This window comes from Polistes fuscatus, unplaced genomic scaffold, assembly GCF_010416935.1.
Source record: "Polistes fuscatus isolate 324 unplaced genomic scaffold, CU_Pfus_HIC Scaffold12, whole genome shotgun sequence".
Classification (NCBI taxonomy): Eukaryota; Metazoa; Arthropoda; class Insecta; order Hymenoptera; family Vespidae; genus Polistes; species Polistes fuscatus.
Window position 1 is genome coordinate 1,752,615 of NW_025113020.1, and position 17,888 is coordinate 1,770,502.

The window sequence follows — 17,888 nt, forward strand, 5'->3', positions numbered from 1 at the left end:
CGGATGTTAGTAAGTCAAAATTTATTACAAACTTACTTCAACAATTGATTAATCGAATTTTACTCATTTGTCTTTACTGTTTGATTTTCTATATCGTCTATACTGACATTAACATTTCTTGAAATTTCGCAATTATTTTATATTGGGTCATTCAAAGACACCTAGCCTGTGTTCGTCCCATTCTCTTTCTGCAAGTCGAGACTGCATAGATTGGATAGTTTAAAATTTATATTCTGTTAGAGAAAACTTGACTGGCGCCCAACTTTACATATTTGATTTTAATTAATAAAGTTTATTAACGTCTAATCCTAGAGCCCTGGTAGCCAAGTGTAGGAAAATATTTCTTTCGGAAGAATACGCACTTGAGACACGAGTGAAGTGACAATAAATTTCCGTCATTTATAAAAAAATAAACACTAATGCAAGATAAAACCGAGAATAAGCAATGTCATGTATAATATGAGTAGTTTTTCTTACTCGTATTAAAATTCTATCTTGCGTTTTTGTTCCGTCCTACTTACGTAACACAGTAACCAGAAAAAACCGTCTGTTCGACCTTTCACTTTTATTCCGTGCGTGTGTAGTTTCACTACCAAATGTTTGAAGTTTCACTTCAAACATTTAATATTCATTTCAAAATTATTAATTTTAAAAAAACAGTGCATGTACGTTTGTTAGTTTTTCTCTTCGCAAAATAATTAATATTCTTTTTTAAATTACATACACTGGTAATCATATATTTAATACAAAGTATTATGTTTTCTTAACTTCGATCGATTGAATGATTTAACTATTTCCACATTCGCTCACATATACGGTGTTTCAAAAAGTATATTAAAGAGAGAACTTACAAGAAAATATTTTATTAATTATTTTAAGTAATAATTAATTTTAGAGTTTAAATTAGGATCTTTTGGAAAATTATGAAAAAAGAAAATTAAATAAACACGAACTTATAGTTGATTTCAATACCTATTTATACTTTTGTTGATTATCTATTCTACATTATACAGGATCTTTCGCCATACTCGACCACCTAAAATATCTTATTTATTTCGTACGATAAAAAAAAATATCAGAGAAAAGAAATATTCTATTCGAAAGCGCCGATTTAGTGAAAGGCCGAATTTGTTGTCTCTTGTACATGAGAAGATGTTTTGCTTGATTAGTGTCTTGCACGTTGATTTGAAAAATATTTCTTATATACATATATATATACGTTTACATATTACGCACTAACATTGGTAATAAGTAATATAACTAAACAAAAATGATATTATAACATTATGTAACCTACAAAATTTTAATAATCGTCGAATGGTGAAATTTCACTGAAACATACAGTGACACACATAAGTATCTGAACACTTGCAATGAAATAATTTATCAATTATTATAATGAGTATATTATACATACAACACTTAACGAAATATAATACTAATTGGATGGAGATATTTTTCTTTTTTTTTTATTAACTCCATACATTTTTACAATTTGTCCGTAGATATTTGGTAAATTGTTATATAAGTGAAGCACATGGACGGTTTCTCCAATGAGATAGCGTCGCTATTGTCGTTTATTTTATTTAGTTATAGTTTTTACTAGGTCTCCTGGGTGGATTTTCTGAGCCTTCTAGGGATATGTTGGTTGTAGGTGGGCAAGAAAGTAATTTCGGTTTGCACCAGTAGTTAGCATTATGTTTGTTTCGTTATTTTTCTTTCAATGTTAAAATTTTTTTTCTTTTAAGATTTGGTAGTCGATACTTTTAGGTTGCTATAGAAACCAATTTCGTGTAATTTTGTTTACAACTGTCTGTTTACTGTCAGTTTTAACATGGAGTGCAAAAATAAGCATTTTTGACACATTTTACTTTTTTATTTTCATAAAGGCAAGAAAACGGCTGAGGCTCTCAAAGGGATATGTGAAGTTTATGGTGTTGATTGTTTAACAGAACGCAATTGTCAGAATTCGTTTAAAAAATTTCGTTCCGGATATTTCTCATTGAAAGATGATCAACGTTCTGGTCGACTTTCTGAAGTTGATGATGACAAAATGAAAACGATAATTGAATCGAATCGTCACATAACTGTGCGAGAGATTGCAAAACAGTTAAATGTATCACACACAACAATTGAAAATCATACAAGACGTCTTTGACTTGTTAAAAAGATCGATATTTGTGGGTTCCGCACGAAATGAAAGAAATTCACCCAACACAACGAATCAATGTTTGTGATACGCATTTCAAACGTAATGCAATGGACCTTTTCTTGAAACAAATTATCACTGGCGATGAAAAATGGATTGTCTACAATAAAGTTAATCGAAAAAGATCATGGTCCAAGCATAATGAACCAGCACAAACCATATCAAAAGCTGAGTTGCATCAAAAAAAGATCATGCTGTCAATCTGGTGGGATTACAAGGGTGTTGTGTATTTTGAGTTGCTTCCAAACAACCGAACGATCAACTCAGATGTTTACTGCTAACAACTTATGAAATTGGAGGAAGCAATCAAAAGAGTAAAGGCCAAAATTTGCAAATTGAAAAGGAATCGTGTTCCACCACGACAATGCAAGGCTTCACACATTTTTAGCAACACGTATGAAATTATTGGAGCTTGGTTGAGAAGTGATGTCGCATCCCTCATACAGCCCCGACCTTGCACCATCGGATTATCATTTATTCTGAAGTTTACAAAACTTCTTAAAAGGTTAAAATTTCGGTAATAACGATGACCTCAAATCGCACTTAATTGAGTTTTTTGCTATTAAGGACCAGAAATTCTATGAGCGCAGGATAATGAAGTTATCAGAAAGATGGCAAAAGGTCATCGAACAGAATGGAAGATATTTGACTGATTAAAGTTCATTTTTTGTATAGAAAATTCAAGTTTTATTTCACACTAAAAATCCGAAATTACTTTCTTGTCAACCTAATATATGCTTTTTCCATGTTAATTTGAAATCTTAATGTAGTCTTAAATACTTGACCGTCGTTACTTGCGGAATTTCTGTATTATATAGTTGTAGTTTCGGTATTTGGTTTTTCCTCAGTGTAAACGTAATATGCTTACACTTGATAGAGTTTACCTTGATCTTCCTATTACGTAACCATTCTTCGAGAGAGTTGATTTGTTTTTGTAACGATTAATTTGCTTGTTGCGGGTCTTTGATTATGGTAAGCATTGCTGTGTCATTCAGAAATGTTAAGATTATGCACTTTGCTTTTATTGGTATGTCTGCCGTATAGAGGGTGTAGAGAATTGGTCAGAGGATATTTCCCTGCGACAGCTCAGCTCTGATTAGTATGATGTTCGAATGAGTGTCTTTGATTTTTACGTAGAATGTTCAGTTAGAAAGGTTTTTGTCAGAAATTATTCGTTTTATTCTTTTGTACATTATTTTTATAATTTGCACATTTGACATTTTAGATTTTGCCCTGTTGAGAACAGAGTGTGTTGTTAGATGTTTCTGTGCACATTTGACACAGGCAGGATTTCGATTGCAATAATTTTTTGTGTGTCCATAAGTATCATGTGCATCGTAGTATTTCTCTTTTTGTTTTAGGTGGTTCGACTTTAATTATTGTATTCAAAAGGGTGTTAATTTCATATATGTTTTTGTTATTTTCCTGAGGAGCCAGTTCAATAAAAAATAAAGGTATCGCATTTTGTTATATTATTTATTGATCTTACCTTGTGACCAAGTTTGTCTAATTAATTTGTTATTTTAACTATATTGCTTTTTTTGTTTTTTGTTTCATCCATTTTGCGCTTTTTTGAACCTTGTAATTTAGTTGATTTAGCGGGAATCCAGTTTTACGAATCTTCCGAGTCTGATCCATCTCATTTTCCATACTCGAGTTTCTATTATCTATTTTGATTATTCTCTTTTCTGTACGAGCAAGGTTAGAGGATTGTTTTGTTTCCATCGACGGTTGACCTATTTCGGGTATTAGCTCTTGTTCGAATAATGTAACTGCTACCGTTATTAACTATTTGAAGAGGTGGGATGTTGTTAATTTTCATGATCAAAGATTTTTGTCATAGGCTTGAAAAAACACGCGGTTACTCGCGAGGGTGTACAGTGTCACCCTCACTAGAACACACTGGTCACTTCATCCTTATATCTGCGATGTAAACTTAACCGCCGTACGTTATACTGTATCTCAACGTATTTATTATTTAAATACTTGTATTCTCGGGAGCGGTACATAAATACGTCCGTATTTACTAACGATTACCGGAAAAGTCGGATGGAGGTATGATTCTTTTTATCTAAGTTGACCAGAACGGTATATTTATTTTTTACAATTCCTTGAAATTTCGATTTTTTAATAATATAAAGTATCGTATATAAGGTAAAAGACCCTATAGCGGAACGAGACCCAGTATCGGAACGATTTCAGGATTATTGTATTATATCTTATTGAATATGATATGGAATTTTAAGAATTTTTATTTTTTCGAAATTTTAATGGTTTGGACATGAAATAGAATATAAGTAAAACTTACAAGTCCATCACTAATATTAAAAAAAAATTAAAAATTGTAGGACCAGACTTAGTTCGATGACTTAACTCGATTCCTTAAGGAATTTGCTAAGAAAGCAGTCCGTAGTCTTAAGCTCGTAAAAAATGTAAAAAGCGACTTTTTCAGAAGTTTTTTTTTTATGTGTCCACAGAGGTATTTAGAATTCACAGTTTTAAGTGTTAATATTAAAAAAATTCATTAAAATTATTAATTTTTGCTGTTCGTCTATCGGTACACTCGAAATTGGCCCGACCCCATACCGGAACCGCCGGTGACATATGGAGTGTATTTTGTTAAAGTGCAATGGTCTAGTGCAATAAAAAAATTATTTGTGATTGAATAAGTAATACAGTAAGTACGTTAATTATAACAATATCATCAAATGTGCATAAACTTCAGTTTTGAAAATAAAAAAAAATTTTTTTATTTAATATTTTGCTCTAAAACTAATTTATAAAGTTTAACCTCAAAATCTTGTGTTTACATTTATTATCAAGTTGAAAATATATTTTTTTTTTTTTTTTTTTATTTTTTTTTTTTTTTTTATTTATGATTTACTCATTTGATTTGCAATTTTCAAATGTTTTATGTTTCGTTTTTAATATAAAAATTATATCTTTCATAATTAAAATTATATCTTTTATAAATAGAATACTATTATTAATAACTTCAATTTTTCAACTATTCATTGACTTAATTATAATTTAGATGAAGCATAATTTTTGCATTTGGAGAAACTTTTATCATTTACTGTTCCGGTATTGGGCCAATCATATTCCGCTATTGGGGCTAGTCATTTTTAGCGTTCCGGTACTGGGTCTTTTAAGCTGGTTCGAAAAACATTTTTTTTAATTATTAAACTTTGGATAAGCTTATTTTTAATTTTTATCGTATATCTGAATGTTTGTTCTAAACTATTAATTAAAATTAATTCATTCTACGGGCTGAATAAATATTTCTTAAATAATATAAACTGTCACATGCCCTTCGTCGTTTCGCTATAGGGTCTTTTACCTTATAGGATGATTTATTGACATTTTTTTCAAACTATTGTTATTTTTTCTTGTCTTTGTGATATTATAACCAATTATTCCATTTTTTTTTAGTTTATAATTTTTTATTTACTTCGTCGATTTATTTATCTATTTTTTTTTCCTAAGTTAAAGGTAGGTTTTTTTATACTTGAAAAATCAGATCAAGCGAATCGACGCGTTTTCTAGTAGCAATAGAAATCATTCTCTCATTGCGTATATCGTAGCCACATTTATAACACTGCGATCGTCTTTGTATATAGGCTTCGTGGGGAGATATACAGAATTACTTCATGCCGTAAATTTGAAATCGCTTTGCAAGCGCTTCTTTTTATTAGGACTTCGTCCTGTTATATATCAAGGTTACTTGATTACTAAATTATTTACTTCATTCAATACTTTACAATATTTTTAAGATATATACTATATTTTTGGATATTTAAAATATTATTTTATTTTACTTCATTATTGTATTATTATATTATTTAATTTTTTTTTTTATATCATATACAGAATATCTCAATTTTCTCTCGTCAAATAGTACTAACATATTTTACAAATAAAAATACGATAAAAAAGGTATATAAAGCTAGACTTTTAAATATGTTACTAAAAAGTAATAATCAAAAATACAAAATGATTAAGAACTGGTGTTTCGTCAAGAGATGAGACAAAAAACTTGCAATGTATTTACAGAAATGAAAAAAATTAATATGAAATTAATAATACAATAGGTTTCATTTTCCATAGATTTTTGTTCTACATTCATGATAACGGGCAGCATTTTGAAATGGAATTTTACATGACCTTAATCCGTGTGATAGTAACAAACAACACCAGATAATCATTTTATATTTTTGTTTACATCGTTTTAATAAATCATTGAAAAGCTTATGTTTATATGATATTTTGTCTTATTTTTGCTTATAAAATATATTGGTAACGTTTAGTGAGAAAAAACTGCAACACTCTGTTTATATCACGATAATGTAATGAATTTAACATAATGTAGCTAGGGAAAGTTACATTTCCTACATAAAGAAGGAAATAAGTTCGATAACAGAAGAATGAGACAGGAGTGACCCATAACTTAACATACCCCTGTGTTACACAAACACAGTGATCTAAAAAACTCCAAATTAGAACACACCCTCCATTTCTATCATAGTGCAACATTTATATTTAATGACGTACAAAATGTAACGAACGTTCACAAGAATATCCTGTGTAAAAAGTAACAGAATTTATGAAATATAAAACACCCAACGTGAAATGACGATATAAAACGAATTGTAGATATATGTATATATTCAAATGAGATTATATGTCGCAGCACAATCCTTTTCTTATTCATCCCAGGAGAACATTCATTTCTTTTCTTTTTTGTTTTTTGACATTTCCTGATTTCATTTCATACAAGTTGAAATTAATTTTTAATTTGCACTATTAATTTATTATTTCAATTATAATGTTATATAGTAATCGAACTATTCACAATTTACATTATTGTACGAGTTATAAAAAGTGTACAGGATGATACTATGACCGACATGATGATCAGTTAGATAGAGAAGAAAATTGGTATGATTTGATATGGCTAACCCATTGGTGTGTATTTTTAAATCTATTTCCCTGACAGATTTACGTGGAAAAAAGGAATAGAGAGACGAATAAGAAAATAATACAGTCACTACTCGATCATTTATGTAATTACTGACTAACTTGGTCGTTAAAATATAAAGCATAACACCGCTTTAAACTTTGATAAATTCAATAGATTTACAAAATTCCAAAATTTTTTTTTATACAAATATTTGCGTTGCAAACTTTTAAATAAAATATCACTCTTTAATTTAAACGTTTACGATATTTATTAATATTGATATTTCATGAAACCACTACGTATTTATCATTTACGTAATGTTTAAATGTTTAAAATTTAAACATTTTAAAATATTTTTATTTTTTTTTATTCTAAGTTTAACTGATTCTGAAAATATTTGCTTTCAATAGAATCATACCACAGCAGAATCAATATTACATATTTTTATTCAAAAAATGCAAATAAAACTTAATTTTTTGTACTTTAACCCTATTTCTACTAATGGTGTAAAAAGAAACCTTTTGGTTGAAATAGTTATATAAAAAACCGTACTAGAAATAGTGTTAAAATAAGTGAAGGAATTATTTTTATATAAAATTTAAATTACTGTTATTGTTTATTCAAAAAAAAGAAAAAAACTGGTGCGTATACTTATGTATGCACGTAAGAAGTTATACTTCTTCTGCGTAACAAAACTTTCTTTTAGAAACATTTTTATAACGATAGTAACAGCACTTCTCTGCATTAGTCTTAGAAATCTCGAAAACTGAAACAAGAATTTAAATGTATACTCATACCGGTCAAAAAGCTGCAAGAGATTATAGTTTAATAAGAATTATTGTAGAAAATAATTTATAAATAACTAAGATGCATCCATTTTTCAATTCTTTTGATAGAATATTAATGAGCATGGTTTCTTCCAATGTGAATAAAAAGATGACAGTGTCTTCCAAAATCTTTCATGATTTCAGTATCGTCAGCTTCTTCTTATCGCTGTTGAAAATAATGCGCACTCTCTTCCAGTAAAATGATTGATCATCTATGCGGAAAGAAAAAGTTTTCTAATGTATTGAATAAATATTTTTCAAGAGAATTTCCAAGAGAATTATAATATTTGTTTTTTTCAGAAGCAAGATTATTATTTTTACCTTTTAACAGATTCATGTCTTGCATATTCCTTGTAACTGTGGTTGAATTCTATTGGCATAATAATTCACATGAAATCTCTACGAAGGAGACATTAGTTAAAAGAAATTTTTATATCGTTAACTAATGGAAAATAAAATTTATATGCATAGATTCAATGCTGGAATGGAGTCTTTTCCTTGGGTGTGTTACGGTCTTTGATTTGAATACAAAATGTAGAGCCGCATACTTAGCTAAACCTAATCAAGAAAATAGTTAATGTATGAAATATAAAAAATATAAAAAGAGAAGCAGAGCACATAAATTGAATTGAAAAACAATATAATACATATATTTTACTTGGTAAAGTATTTTAACTGAACAGAATATTGCTATTCTACTTACTATTGTCTGTTATAATATCAGGATAAAAAGAATGATGTGTAATTCATCGGTATACTTAGATTAAAATCAGAAAATTGTCATCGTATGGTTAAGGCATAAAAGAAATCGCACAGCATGTTATCCAGTTTATTCATTTTCAACCTAAATTGATGATCACTATAGAAAAGAGATGAAACGAATTAAAATTAATAAATAATAATATATACTTCAGTTAACCTCAAAAAACTAATAAATAATAATACATACCTCGATTAACCTCCAAAAAACTAATAAATAATAATGCATACTTCAGTTAACCTCAAAAAAACTAATAAATAATAATACATACCTCGATTAACCTCCAAAAAACTAATAAATAATAATACATATCTCAGTTAATCTCAACAAACTAATAAATAATAATACATACCTCAGTTAACCTCAAAAAACTAATAAATAATAATACAAATCTCAGTTAATCTCAAGAAACTAATAAATAATAATACATACCTCGATTAACCTCCAGAAAAACTTTTATTACTAATATTCTCAAAAAATTAATGTTTTTGAAGATATTCACAGTTTCTTAACATCAATCACCACCGTATGTAATAAGTATAATAAACCATTGTAAGAATAGGACGAGTGTCTCTTTGTTAATGGCCCAGCAGGGCGTGCTTAGCAACGGTTTGAAGAGTGGGGAGGCGCGATAACAACATTTCGATATTCTCAAATTCTCACAACGAAGTTATATACAAGGAGGACGATCGAGATAATCGTTTTCGTCGAATTTGTGTTGTTGAAAAAATAACTAAATACCGAGTACGATAATTCTTCACAAGGACGGCGTTGCAGATTTAAGTCCGTGTGATTTTATAAATAAACAAATGAAACAAATAGTTCTCTTTGATGTTTCTGTTGCGTTTTACATGCAGTATTATTCATTTTTATACTAATTGAGTTAAATTAGTATTGAATATTAAAGTAGTATTGAATTCATTTCACAATTTTTTTACAGATATAAGGTAAAAGACCCTATAGTGGAACGAGACCCAGTACCGGAACGATTTCAGGATTATTATATTATATCTTATTGAATATAAAATGGAATTTTAAGAATTTTTATTTTTTCGAAATTTTAATGGTTTGTGGGCATGAAATAGAATATAAGTAAAACTTACAAGTCCAACACTAATATTAAAAAAAAAATAAAAATTGTAGGACCAAGCTTAGTTCGATGACTTAACTCGATTCCTTAAGGAATTTGCTAAGAAAGCAGTCCGTAGTCTTAAGCTCATAAAAAATGTAAAAAGCAATTTTTTCAGAAGTCTTTTTTTTATGTGTCCGCAGAGGTATATAGAATTCACAGTCTTAAGTGTTAATATGAAAAAAATTCATTAAAATTATTAATTTTTGCTGTTCGTCTATCGGTACACTCGAAATTGGCCCGACCCCATACCGGAACAGTCTGCTATGTTTACTCTGTCGCCTGACATATGCAGTGTATTTTGTTAAAGTGCAAGGTCTAGTGCAATAAAAAAATTATTTTTGATTGAATAAGTAATACAGTAAGAACATAAACTTGTTTTGAAAATAAAAAGAAATTTTTGTATTTAATATTTTGCTCTAAAACTAATTTATAAAGTTAAACATCAAAATCTTGTGTTTACATTTATTATCAAGTTGAAAATATATTTTTTTTTCTTTTCTTTTTTTTTTATTATTCTTTTTTTCCTTTTTTTAATTTTTTTTTCTTTACTTTTTATTTATGATTTACTCATTTGATTTGCAATTTTTAAATGTTTTATGTTTCGTTTTTAATATAAAAATTATATCTTTCATAATTAAAATTATATCTTTTATAATAAAATACTATTATTAATAACTTAAATTTTTCAACTATTCATTGACTTAATTATAATTTAGATGAAGCATAATTTTTGCATTTGGAGAAACTTTTATCATTTACTGTTCCGGTATTGGGCCAATCATATTCCGCTATTGGGGCTAGTCATTTTTAGCGTTCCGGTACTGGGTCTTTTAAGCTGGTTCGAAAAACATTTTTTTTAATTATTAAACTTTGGATAAGCTTATTTTTAATTTTTATCGTACATCTGAATGTTTGTTCTAAACTAATTATTAAAATTAATTCATTCTACGGGCTGAATAAATATTTCTTAAATAATATAAACCTTATAGATCTATTTTATTTTTTAGTGGACACAACCCTGACGCATTGTTCGTTCCAAGAACTCTCACAATAAAATACGAGCCTTCAATTGTTTAACAAAGAGAGTCGAGATGAAAAGCCCGGGATTCGAACACCCAGGATCTTTCGCATATCGAAAGAACGCTCTACCACTTGAGCCACGAAGACCTGTTATATAGACCTATTTATATTTAATAAATTACTTATTTCATCGTATATTTTTCCTTCTTTTTGCGCAACTTGAAAATTAATATTTTCTAACTTTTAGAAATTGAAGATCTTTTCGGATATATGATCAATATCGTAATACTTCACCATGAACACTGGATTGTGACTAAAAAATGTACATAAGACGACAACTAATGACATTTAATGTTTAAGATTAATTCCAGGAAAAATTTGTTTTCATTAATTCTCGATTTTACTTTTATATATTCAAATACTTTGGTGAGTCACTGTAAGTGATCCATTGACACGACGTGACTTGTGTAAGTAATTTGTTAATGTGATCTGAAAATACGTTATTGATAATTAGAAATGTGGAAAGAAAGCACAGGGAAACAACATTGAAAGAGCTAAAAAAATTATTATAAATTTATTCAAGGAGAGTAATTCTTATGCAAAAATAATTGAAATATTAATATTAAAACTCTTCTAACATTGAAGATTTTTAAAAATAATAATATATTTCTATTAATGATTCTGCTAAAAGAAGTTTTACTTTATGAAATATTCATCGATTGAAGAAACTATTACTCTTAGATATTAAAAGTAAATAGAGATGGTAAAAAACTAACTAAATAACAGGTTAGCAGAATTACATAAGAAATTAATCTTCTGACGTAACAATTTATGCTCGCAATCGATAATGATAATAATAATGGTTATTGTGGAGGTGGTAATGATTCAAGGAGGGACAGATTATAAAAGAAACATCCTCTGTAATACAATCAGTTGTTCTCTTTCGCTTGGGTTGTGTGATAACTTTTCAACGAGTGCACTTAGTTTTTTCACGTTCGTCGTGTATTATTAATCGAATATAGTTTAACAAATGCTTTAGACCATAGTATCAAGTAATATATTTCGTTTATCTCGTTCTTATCTGTTTCTTTTCTTCTAAATATTTATATATACTTAAATCTCGTTATCGCGAAAACAATTCTGTAAAATTCTCACAACTGCGAAGAGAAAAAGTTCATTCGATTTATCTTTTATCGAGAAATTAATCGTTTGACGATTTAATTTAGATACTACTTAGTATCGATTCGCGATCTTTTCGTAGTTTCAATATAAAACATGAAGAAATTCTTCTCAAAAAGGCAACAATATAGCGGAAAAATAGAATTCTTTCGACGAGTTTTATACAAGTGATAAAAAAAATACAACGAAAATACACCAGAACAACATAACATAGTAAAAATGGCAAGTCTAGTAATTCAATTGCTAAAGTATTTCGCAGCATTTATTTTCTTAGGTTTCACTTCGTTGACAAACATCAGAAGATTATCGATAGCTACCTAGCTATCACGTTCGGTATCCTATCTCAATTCCTAGAACTCGAAGAGTAACATATTTTGATCAGCTACCCCCACTCCAAAGTCACATCAGTGCTCTTGGTGGGACATACCTTAGAAGTGGCGGGGGAAAACCGCTACATTTCGATTTAGTGTATTCAGTTGCTTCAGTTTTTCCATACTCGTTAGGTGGAATCATACACAGGTGATCCGCACAAAATTCAAGTCAATACACAAGTTACTGCTAGTTAGTATAAATCAGGAGTTACTGCTAGTGAGAAACAACGAGATTAGGGCAGATAATAATACAGGGTCCAAGCGCCATACTGATTTGTTGCAGAACAAGTATTAAGGGGGGAAATACGTGTAGAGGCTTCAAAAAATTTAATTTTTTTTTGTTTATAAATCGCTTGTAAAATTATTAAAAAATATAGTCATCAAATTTCAAGTCAAAAATCCAAGTCGTTCAAAAGTTATAAACAATTACGTGAGCGCCCGTCGTTAAAATGTCGGAACGCGTGGCATGTAATACGGAACGGTCGAGCTTTTTTCAAACGCGTTTTTCTTAAAACGGCTTTTTTCGGATTTGTGTACACTCTAGCTTACAAAGTTTTTAACCAATCATTTTGAAATTTGGAATATAGTTTCTTTATATAATTACACTATATTTGAACCTGAATCATAAGCGATATCTTTGTTTAAAGTTTTTTTTTTATAATGAAAAATATAAGAAAAAATAGTAAAAAATCATGCTTTACGTTAACACCCCTCTAAAAAATACAAATTTTCATTTTTTTGGGGGGGAATGAGGTTCAAATAGAGGATACACATATAAAAAAAGTAATTTTTCTTTGTAATTGATTTCTGATAAAAATTGTGGCTTCCAAGATGTACACAAATTGCTCAGTCGGATGGCAACCTATAATGCGTGACAGCTGATATCTCTTTTAGTTTTTGAGATAAATCTTTAAAAATTTCGAAATATGTTCTCAAATATATGTGTAAAATGACATTATAATATTAATAAATAACATAAATTTTTAATACGTTAAAAAAATTTATGAAAATCATAATGAAAACATCGTTTTACAGGTATTTCCCCCTTAAGATATATCTTCAATTCACGACATTTGAAGTGTTCTATTTCTGGATCAACTCCTTCCGCCCTTACAACGTGGAAGTGGAAAAGGATAACAATCCTTTTTCAAGCAGAGTGGGAATGAGCGTTCACGAGACCGTGCACAGTAAGAGGGTGAGAACCACTACGACCGTACAACCCCATGCCTATTATCATTAATAGGAATGTGAGTACGACTATTACCCTAAAAAAAGACAACAACAACAAAATATAATTATATTGTATATTTAACGAAAAAGAACTATCGTAAATTATAAAAGAATTGTTAGTTTACATCATTGTAATGAATGTTCCACTTAATAACCATCGATGGTCATCGATTAGATCTCTTATTTCAACCAACGTAAAATCGGCTGAATACAGTTCTCCTTTAAAAAGAGTTCTCTTCCTCAACAAGTTTTCTAGAAGAATAGAAAGTTGATTCTTCGAACAAGATGCTGGTAGGTACATACCGAGTATTATCAAATCCTGCAAAGAAAAAAATCAAAAGATTTGATTAACTTATTAAAATCACTTGTTTCATTTTTAATAAAAACTTACTTCCTTGGGTATTTCAATGTGGTATTGTAAAGTGCTATTATGTTGAAAATTAGCAGCGAAGAATTACAATTCGAAAGGTGGAAATTCATCCTCGATATGACGAAATCTCGAATTGTTTCCTAATAACTCTTCCGATAATAAGAAGGGATTTCTGTTTCCGGCATCTTCGCATTGGTGCTCTGGGTACATTCTAGTACCCAACCAATAATTATTTCCAGAAATGTATCCTGAAAAAAAATAAAAAATACAAAAATACAAAAATTAAAAAAAATAAAATACAAAATTTATCCTTTTGTCCATCGAAACTAATTTTTATGTGCAGCTTAAGAAAATAATACTATTGAGGAGATTGCAAATTAGCTGCATCTTAAAAGATTTTTATTAATAAATAGAGTCGCCTGACGCGTTATTATATACTTTTTATTAAACATTTTATAGAAGAATTTTCGTTTAGAAAGAACTTATATGAATAAATGTAGTTTCTTAGAATGTAGTAGAAATATATTTTTAAAAACTACATCTTTATCTTCTTATAAAGTTGCCATGTTGAAAATTCTTCGTATATGGACCGTTTATTTTGAAAGTGGTGTAAGTCTATTGTCCGTAGAAAAAAAGAAAGAGAAAAAAGGATTACCGATATACACCACAGGATTATTATGATATTATAAAACAATGTAAACAACATAATAAGTTCATTGTACACAAAATGAAACGAGAGAATTTCGTTTCAACGAAAAACCTACAAAATGCAATCAGAAACAGATAACAAGAGACATTAATAAATAAAAGGTAAATTGGTTGCAAATATGTTGGATGAAGTTTTTCAAAAGTGCATCATATTTTATATGGATGCCATGTGCTGTTGAAGTGAAGACTCCGACTATTTTTAGTCACCTAACTGATTCCAAGCCCAGACAAAAGGGAAGGGTTTCGAGGGTGAAGCCTAGCAACCTACCTAAAAACAAAAACAAAGCATTCCAAGAAATATCAATAAAAGCTATTATAACGGAACGAAGTTCTAATAAAAAGAAGAAGAAGAACAGACACGGTGATATAGCACTGGTTACTGCTCGATCATTAAGTCAAGCAGCTCTGAGTACGATTAGTACTTGGATGGGTGACCCGCTTGAAAAAACCGATGTGCCGTTGACGCCAAGACTCCTCCGGCCTAGTTAAACATCTAAAGCTGATCTCAAGCCCAGATAAAAGGAGAAGGTTCCAGAGGGTGAAGCCTAGCAACCTACTTACCCGCGATAAAAACAAAAACAAAGCATTCCAGGAAATAGCAATAAAAGCTATTATAACGGAACGAAGTTCTAATAAAAAGAAGAAGAAGAACAGACACGGTGATATAGCACTGGTTACTGCTCGATCATTAAGTCAAGCAGCTCTGAGTACGATTAGTACTTGGATGGGTGACTCGCTTGAAAAACCGATGTGCCGTTGACTCCAAGACTCCTCCGGCCTAGTTAAACATCTAAAGCTGATCTCAAGCCCAGATAAAAGGAGAGGGTTCAGAGGGTGAGGCTTGCAAACACCTACCCTCGGTAAAAACAATAAATCGCTCCTAGAAATAGCAATAAATAAACAAGCTATTATAACAGGAAAAAGTCCTAATAAAAAAAAGAAGAAGAAGAAGAAGATAACAGGATGAAGTTTTTAATAAAAAGAAGAAGAAAAAGAAGAGAGAAGAAAAGTTTTTTGTTCGTTGGATGTAAATCAATACACATTATATATTATCGAACATTCTGTCGTTAAATACTCATATAAGTTGCTTTACAAATGCAAGCTTTTCTAAATAATGCAAAATAAAAAGCATACAAAGTTACAATAATTTTAGACTACACTCTATTTATTAAAAAAATCGATACGAGCGGAGAACTAAAGTCAGGGTTCATTTCTGGAAATAATTATTGACTGGATACTAGAATGTACCCAGAGCACCAATGCGAAGATGCCGGAAACAGAAATCCCTTCCTATTATCGGAAGAGTTATTAGGAAACAATTCGAGATTTCGTCCTATCGAGGATGAATTTCCACCTTTCGAATTGTAATTCTTCGTTGCTAATTTTCTACATAATAGCACTTTGCAATACCACATTGAAATACTCAAGGAAGTAAGTTTTTATTAAAAATGAAACAAGTGATTTTAATAAGTTAATCAAATCTTTTGATTTTTTCTTTGTAGGATTTGATAATGCTCGGTATGTACCTACCAGCATCTTTTTCGAAGAATCAACTTTCTATTTTTCTAAAAAACGTTTTGAGGAAGAGAACTCTTTTTAAAGGCGAACTGTATTCAGCCGATTTTACGTTGGTTGTAGTAAGAGATCTAATCGATGACCATCGATGGTTATTAAGTGAAACATTCATTACAATAATATAAACTAACAATTCTTTTATAATCTACGATAGTCCTTCGTTAAATATACAATATTATTATTTTTTTTTTGTTGTTGCCTTTTTTTAGGGTAATAGTCGTACTCATATTCCTATTAATTATAATAGGGACGATATCCTGATATACTAAAAACGATTGGGAAAGTGAATCTGGAAAAAAACGTAGAAGAATTTATTGAGAAAAATCAAGGTGAAGAAAGCTACTAAAAACGATTGAAGAAAAATGACAATTATCTTCAAGACCGACTCCGCCTGGTTAATACCTTGCTGATCCCAATCTCAGACAAAGGAGAAGGGTTCGAGGATGAGGCGAGCAACCTACCCTCGATAAAAATAATAAATCGTTCCCGAAAATAGCATTAAAAAAAAAAAGCTATTCTAACAGGACGAAGTCATAATAAAAAGAAGAAAAAGAAGAATCTTCGAGACCGTAAAAATGTCAATTCTCTAGCGATAGGTAAATATATTTAATTATTTATAATCCTTTTGTTAAAACATACTTTTGCGTAAATATCATTCCATAAAAAATCCTTTGGACGTATCCTATCGTTCCGGTAGTTTAAATAAAACCTTTGCATGAATCAGAAACTTATTTTGGTGACTAGTAACAAAAGGATTATTATAGTTAATACTACTGAATAAACAAATACTTATTTAATATCATAACGTTTATTTTTTTTTTTTAGATGAACTTTAAACGCCAAACGATAATAATGAGGATCAACTGGAAAAATTAGAATACCGCAGTTTCTTTTGTAAAATATTCATAGCTTTTTCCGCATATTCTAACACGAAAATAATATTTAGTATGAAATTTGAAGATGCTGGAATTCCTGTTACACACGGATTAAGATTTCTTTCGATTATGTGGATTATTTTGCTGCACACATTTTACTTGTGTAAATGTAAATTTTGTTGATAACAAAATTTTGTTAATAAATTATTGATAAATTCAGATTGTATTTAATTTATTCTCTAATAAGATATATTTTTGTTGATTTTATTTAGGTTTGTTTATTCATTTTTTTGTTTCGTTTTTCTATATTTATTTTAAAAAAATACCTCGTCATAGTAAATTTGCTGTTGTTCTTATATTCAAGGTAAGGCAACTCGCATTTTAATCAACATTTTTTTATATAAAAAGTTTTTTTCAAGCAAAAATAATTTTAATTGATTAAACATAATTGTATTTTAGATACTTCAAAGTAACTGCTAGTTTGTTTGACTTATTGTTTACTCCATCGATAATTCTTTCCGGTTATATATCATAAATTTATGATTATTTTTCTTCGTAAATATCAATATTAATTATTATATATATTTTTAGTAATTTATATTTGATTCTATAGAAAGTTTATATAAAACAGGAATTGTGTATAATGAGCAAGAATTTCACAAATTGCTAGGT

The 17,888-nt window shown here is 29.3% G+C and overlaps 4 long non-coding RNA genes across 11 annotated transcripts; 2 read left to right on the top strand and 2 right to left on the bottom strand.

Annotated features, from left to right (window-relative positions):
* Positions 1 to 2,872: 2,872 nt before the first annotated feature.
* Positions 2,873 to 4,782, bottom strand: LOC122526747. Its single transcript, XR_006306199.1, has 2 exons — positions 3,699 to 4,782; positions 2,873 to 3,634 (listed from the first exon to the last, which is right to left on the bottom strand). It is a non-coding gene; the product is annotated as an uncharacterized LOC122526747 (long non-coding RNA).
* Positions 4,783 to 4,812: 30 nt separating this feature from the next.
* LOC122526724 lies at positions 4,813 to 17,435 on the top strand. Of its 6 annotated transcripts, none has more exons than XR_006306163.1 (5): positions 4,813 to 4,886; positions 10,896 to 11,375; positions 13,494 to 13,705; positions 16,589 to 16,937; positions 17,167 to 17,435. It is a non-coding gene; the product is annotated as an uncharacterized LOC122526724 (long non-coding RNA). The 6 variants fall into 6 exon arrangements; XR_006306164.1 differs by lacking the exon at positions 4,813 to 4,886 and adding an exon at positions 10,712 to 10,726; XR_006306162.1 differs by lacking the exons at positions 4,813 to 4,886; positions 10,896 to 11,375 and adding an exon at positions 11,836 to 11,960.
* On the bottom strand, positions 7,419 to 9,406 carry LOC122526720. Of its 3 annotated transcripts, none has more exons than XR_006306144.1 (5): positions 9,189 to 9,406; positions 9,028 to 9,047; positions 8,700 to 8,855; positions 8,318 to 8,554; positions 7,419 to 8,208 (listed from the first exon to the last, which is right to left on the bottom strand). It is a non-coding gene; the product is annotated as an uncharacterized LOC122526720 (long non-coding RNA). The 3 variants fall into 3 exon arrangements; XR_006306146.1 differs by lacking the exon at positions 9,189 to 9,406 and adding an exon at positions 8,946 to 8,965 and having other exon boundaries at positions 9,028 to 9,049; XR_006306145.1 differs by lacking the exon at positions 9,028 to 9,047 and having other exon boundaries at positions 9,189 to 9,402.
* On the top strand, positions 14,542 to 16,344 carry LOC122526758. The gene is made up of 2 exons (XR_006306210.1): positions 14,542 to 16,197; positions 16,269 to 16,344. It is a non-coding gene; the product is annotated as an uncharacterized LOC122526758 (long non-coding RNA).
* Positions 17,436 to 17,888: the final 453 nt, after the last annotated feature.